Consider the following 4798-nt stretch of genomic DNA (forward strand, 5'->3'; position numbering starts at 1 on the left):
AGTATGAAGCTTGTTCATTACGTAATACCTCTGGAACAATGCGTTTTGCAGTTAAGTGCTATGTGCTCCGTCTGGAGTGCTTGTCATTAAGGGTACGAGCGCGTCGTAAATCTAAGGCCTCTGCAGAGTGCTTTTAAGCTGGCGTATGAGTAGGTTTTTGTTTCCTTTCTTAACACCTGAGCTACGCTACACGTATTATACGTTTCATTATTTCTTTGTGGGCTCTATACCAGTAACGCAGTCTCCCCTTCTCTAAAATAAAATTTCACGTATAACAAACGCCGATATTCTCTTGTCTACTGCTGTTTGCTTTGATACCTTCGCAACTTTTTATGTAGGTTCTCTTATGTGCGATTCTTGGATATTGTTTCTCTCAGGGTTTTATCTCACATATGTCTTATAGGTTCACCATTCTTTTTTTTCCAGAAATACAAGATATCCTTTTTATTGTGCTGCTGCCATTGATTCGATAGAAACGCCCAAATGTAAGAAAAACTAACACTGGTACATAAAAAATTCTCAAGTCAACTATAACTGGCCAATGGTTAACAATTATTTTCTAATTAGCATTTATCACGTGAAAATTTGGATATACAGTGCATTCGATTGACTGCATTACAGCCCTCTGTTTCCGTGATAACGAATATATGTTAGTAAAAGCTCTGAGGTTGAGCTCATTATCTCTGAAATGGTTCCTCACATGGATGATCACTGAAGAATCCAATCACTTATAAAAGACGATGTCATATCGCTCCATTTCAGATGGCCAATCCTCTCTGTGTAGCGCCCAGCGTTACTTGATGTAACATTGCATCCACTGAATATAGCTCCGATCTGTTTATCCTTACAGTACGCTGTAGTTTGTGCAGTGTATGTTCAGGGAAGTCTCAGCTGTCAGTTTGGGTTTTTTCATGAATGAAAAACATAATTAAAGACATGGTATGTTATGGATTCAATACCAATACTGCCTGACAGAAGAAAATCGACGTCGTGGGCATAATATTTTTGGTATATAGTTTCAATTTGAAAAATGGTTCAAATGGCTCTGAGCACTATGGGACTCAACATCTCAGGTCATAAGTCCCCTAGAACTTAGAACTACTTAAACCTAACTAACCTAAGGACATCACACACACCCATGCCCGAGGCAGGATTCGAACCTGCTACCGTAGCAGTCCCGCGGTTCCGGACTGCAGCGCCAGAACCGCTAGACCACCGCGGCCGGCGTTTCAATTTGACATTAGTATTATCTTCCTGATCTAACTTTGTACACTCCGCAACCGCCGATCATCATCATCATCATCATCATCGTCATCGTCATCGTCACCTTGTGCATCTTTCTTCGAAAGTTATACGACTCTGATAATTGGAGACTTCAAACGTTATACTTTCCACGTCAGATTGCGAACTTGGGGACACATGCCATCAAGTTTGCCTTGATCATCACTAACAGTAAAATTGATTCTGAGTGCAAAACACAATATCTGAAATCATGGAGTACGTGCGCTAGTCCGCGTTTTATTATAAAAAAAAGGTGATACTAAATGACTGTTGTCAAGTATGTTATAGTGGATCTGCATTTCAGATGGAAATTAGCTGATCCTCACTGTTGCAATCAACATGTTGATTCCTCTGAAAGCCATCTAAACACATTAATTTATTTCAGGTTGCTGCCGGTATACAATGGTAACAACTTACGGTGAATCGGAATTCCACCACTGCAACATGATCATCCATGGTGGCTTACCTGAAACAGCAGGAAACAAGAAATTAATTTTATGTTAACTGCTAAAATAACAATGTTTCTATGGGTCATAACCCGACAAGTAAGTAAGTTTCCATTACTATTTAGCTTTTGCAGTAAAATAAAGAGAAATCAGCCAATTATCGCATAACAGTATCAACATATCTGTGAGAAAAGCCAGAATATGGTTTTACTCGAAGCGACATCTTCAAACATTTTCAGAATTCGGTGGTGACTTACACGCGTAGTGTGTGTGCTCTACTTATCAACAATAACGGAACGAGTCCATTTCAGTCTCTCTTTTTCGGAAGTAACAGTAACAACGACGTCGCAGTTTATTTTTTAAATTTATTTATGAGTTTATTTCACCTGGGTAGATTAGGGCTTTCAGGTCCTTTCTTACGTTTAACGAGACATCCATAGTGATGTCAACTTTACAATACGCACACCTCATGAGCAGTACACAATGATGATGTGGCGATGATACAGTAATGAATAGATGTAATTTAAGAAATGTTAATGTTTTACCATTGTGTTTATCAATTTTGTCATTGCGTTCTTGTCGATGTGCGTACTGGTACAGAGTGACAATTACTGAATTACATGAAAAAAGAAGTTATATTAGATACAAACTACGGTGTGCACATACTTTGGTTGGTTGGTTGTGGGAGTAAAGGGACCAGATGCACATACTTTTTTCAACAGGTAAACATCACTACAGATATTCGTATTTAGGTTATGACATGTTCGACATGCCTGCCATCATTGGCGATGATGTGGTGCAGGCGAATAGCGAAATTTTGCATGACCCACTACAGTGCCGGAACATCGATACTGCCGATGACCTCCTGAATGGCTATTTTCAGCTCAACAATGGTTTTGAGGTTATCGCTGTATGCCTTGTTTTTAGTTTCGCTAAAAAAACCAGAGCCAAAATGCGGTCCCCAAAGTGCTTCTCCAGGACATCAAACACTCTCCTGCTTCGATGGGGTCGAGCTCCGTCTTTCATGAACCACATATAGTCCAAATCAGGGTTACTGTGGATAATGGGGGTGAAATCCTCTTCCTTTGGAACGTACCGTTCGGTAGTCACCGTTCCAAACGGAATATCGCACCGATTATTCCGTGATTGGACTTTGCACACCACACAGTCACCCTTTGAGGATGAAGAGACTTCTCGATCGCGAAATGCGGATTCTCAGTCCCTAAATGCACCAGTTTTGTTTACTGACGAACCCATCCAAATGAAAGTGGGCTTCTTCACTAAACCGAACCACGCATGCTTATACTAATTCTCATGATGCCCCGCGGCCAATCGTGCATTTTGAAAGTTCTAACACAAACAGTTCAGAAGTTATGACGATTTTATTTCATGTAGTTCAATAAGTGTCACCCTGCATGTAACAAATGTATGGCAGCAGTACAGAAGGAGTCAAGTGTGGAGAAGAAATAGACGGCTGGAAGAATCGTGAGAAAGAACAGCACTGCGTAAGGAGATGAGATGGCAGGTTGATTTGGAGGAGGGGACCAAACAGCGAGATCATATGTCCCATCGGATTGGGCAAGTAAGTCGGCCGCACCCTTTCACAGGAACCATCCCTGCATTTACTTGCAGCGAGTTAGGGAAATCACAGGAAACCTAAATTGGGATCGTAGGACGCGGCTATGAACCGTCGTCCTCCCGAATGCGAGTCCAGTGTGCTAACCACTGCACCACCTCGTTTAGCCGATGGAAGGAAGAAAACACAGAAATACACAGGACTCAGAAAAAGCACGGCTAGTGTTTACAATGAAAGAGATACTGGTTCACTATTGAACAGACGCAAAACAGCTGGGATACGCGGAGAGGGAAGCCAATCTGAGGATAACAGTCAAAGCTTTAAACGTAATAATACTGTACCAAAAGCTGTTATTTTGATACTGTTTTATTGGGCACCCAGTTTTCCAGTCATGTTATCTTCAGGCCTGTCGCATGAATGACACCAAGTACCGCTCGTACGTGCCTAACATAAGGCACCAATATTCGTATCTGGTTCCGCAGATATGCGAACTTTTATCAGCGAGTGTGCTCTTCACACAATTGCTGTCACATGCTTGAAGAGCACACATGCTCACGAAATTCTGGTATCTACTGAACTAGGCAGGAATGTAGGTGCCTTGTCTTACGCATGCACATGCGGTACTTGATGTCATTCATGCGTCGGGCCTGAAGGGATATGAGGGGCGGGGGGTCAGCACACCACTCTCCCGGTCGTAAGATGGTATTCTTGACCGAAGCCGCTACTATTCGGTCGAGTAGCTCCTCAATAGGCATCACGAGGCTGAGTGCACCCCGAAAATGGCAACAGCAAATGGCGGCCTGGAAGGTCACCCATCCAAGTGCCGACCACGCCCGACAGCGCTTAACTTCGGTGATCTCACGGGAACCGGTGTATCCACTGCGGCAAGGCCGTTGCCTGGTTGCCTAACAAAACAATATCAATATAACGGCTGTTGGTAGTGTATTATTACATTTCACCGATCAGCTGCTGGCCCACGCTCCTGCGTGGTTTTGAATAAGACGCATAGTAAAGGGCAGTTTGTTCCAGAGGCGTATGGCACGCGTGGAGGAGGAACCGAGAAAAATTTTTGTGTTAACATACAACGCTCAAGATACGCTATGTATGTGATCTGATATTTCATTTGTGGTGGTCCGCAGCGCAACCTGTCGGACAATAAATTTATGACATATACGCACTCTACCTGTGATAAGTGCCGGGATTACTCATCAATATACAATCCGGCGTCCCCATAAAGAAGAAATCGGTGAAAGTAGTCCGTGGAAAATCGGAATGCGACCCCAGCGGAAGAGGCGAGCCGGAAGCTCTTGGTGTGCGCCACCACCTTCGGCCGGCTGCTATCAGACACGGCCTCGCAGTTACTGCTCGGGTAATGGCCGCACGCCAGCGGCAATCAGCCGAGACGCCGTAAACGTCACGCTCCCATTACGGGCAGACGGACGCCAGGGACAACGGCAGCGAGGCGGCTGCTCCAGTCTAGCGCCTTCCCTGTAGC

The 4798-nt window shown here is 43.8% G+C and overlaps 1 pseudogene; it reads right to left on the minus strand.

Moving 5' to 3' along the window:
* Positions 1–4083: 4083 nt before the first annotated feature.
* Positions 4084–4201, minus strand: LOC126237557 (5S ribosomal RNA; annotated as a pseudogene).
* Positions 4202–4798: the final 597 nt, after the last annotated feature.

The sequence above is a fragment of the Schistocerca nitens genome, chromosome 2, assembly GCF_023898315.1.
Source record: "Schistocerca nitens isolate TAMUIC-IGC-003100 chromosome 2, iqSchNite1.1, whole genome shotgun sequence".
Lineage (NCBI taxonomy): Eukaryota > Metazoa > Arthropoda > Insecta > Orthoptera > Acrididae > Schistocerca > Schistocerca nitens.